General features: G+C 37.4%; 1 non-coding gene across 1 annotated transcript; it reads right to left on the bottom strand.

The window, feature by feature from the left end:
- Nucleotides 1–679: 679 nt before the first annotated feature.
- LOC128287364 (small nucleolar RNA R71) lies at nucleotides 680–786 on the bottom strand. The gene has a single exon (XR_008278064.1). It is a non-coding gene; the product is annotated as a small nucleolar RNA R71 (small nucleolar RNA).
- Nucleotides 787–1,351: the final 565 nt, after the last annotated feature.

Genomic DNA, 1,351 nt, shown 5'->3' with positions numbered 1-1,351 from the left:
GAACACTAAATTTTTATTACTTTAGCCATTTTACTTTTATTACAATTTAAAATTTTATTTTCTTTTCTAATTCTTCATTTATTTTCTTCTGAAAAGTTTTTCTAGTTTATGACCAGAAGAAATCCGTCAGGATGATTACTATTTGATAGTGAGATCGATTGTACAGTTAACAGAAACAAAGAGAAATAACGCGAAGCTTATGATACAAAGAGGAAGAGCAAGAGGATGATACTTCAACCACAACCAAGGAGATGGCTGAAAACAAGAAAATCAGCTACCTCCTACGATTGCTGTTAATCAGAATCCTGCTCCGCGCACTATGTATGGTTATGCTAAACCTTTTTTAACAAGAACTAAATCGAGCATAGTTAGACCTACTGTAGCTGCAAATAGTTTTGAACTGAAAGCTAACACAATTCAAATGATACAGCAATTTGTTCAGTTTGATGGTTTGCAGGATGAAGATTCAAACGCTCACTTGGCAAACTTTTTGGAACTAAGTGATACATTTAAAATTAATGGCATTTCTGATGACGCCATTCACCTTCAGTTATTCCCTTTTTTATTGAGAAACAAAGCTAAACAGTGGTTGAATTCGTTACCATGGGGGTCAATCACTACTTGGGAACAAATGACAGAAAAGTTTTTATTAAAATATTTTTCGCTGGCTAAAACGGCTAAATTACGTAATGATATCTCTTCTTTTGTGCAGATGGATTTAGAAACACTCTACGATGCATGGGAGAGATACAAGGACCTCTTGAGAAGATGCCCTCATCATGGGTTACCACTCTGGCTACAGGTTCAAACCTTTCATAATGGTCTGAATCCTTTGACTCGACAAATGGTTGACGCAGCTGCTGGCAGAACCATCAATAATAAGACACCTGAAGATGCCTATGAATTTATAGAGGAGATGTCACTGAATAACTATCAGTGGCAAGTCATGAGGAAAAAACCAACGAAAACAGCTGGCGTTTATAACATCGATTTGGTCACCATGCTCTTAATCAGGTAGAACTCTTGAATAAGAAAATTAATGGTTTTCTTAGTTCTTCACAGGTTCACCCAGTAATGCAGTGCGAAGCAAGTGGAGGTGGATCAAGCAATTTAGAATACCCACCCTATGGCAACAACGTGGAGAATAAGCAGTTAAATTACATCGGTAATAATCCTCGATCTCAAAATAATCCTTATAGTAATACTTACAATGCAGGTTGGAGGAACCACCTAAATTTCTCATGGGGAGGCCAAGGGAATCAGAGACCACCACCTCCAGGCTTCCAACAACCACCCTACCAACAAAAGAAAAGGCTGAAACTTGATGAGATGCTAACAAAATTCATCTCAG

Source organism: Gossypium arboreum, chromosome 13 (genome assembly GCF_025698485.1).
Source record: "Gossypium arboreum isolate Shixiya-1 chromosome 13, ASM2569848v2, whole genome shotgun sequence".
NCBI classification, from domain to species: Eukaryota; Viridiplantae; Streptophyta; class Magnoliopsida; order Malvales; family Malvaceae; genus Gossypium; species Gossypium arboreum.
Note: the sequence above shows the minus strand (reverse complement) of the source record. Positions and strands in the feature narration are given on the sequence as shown.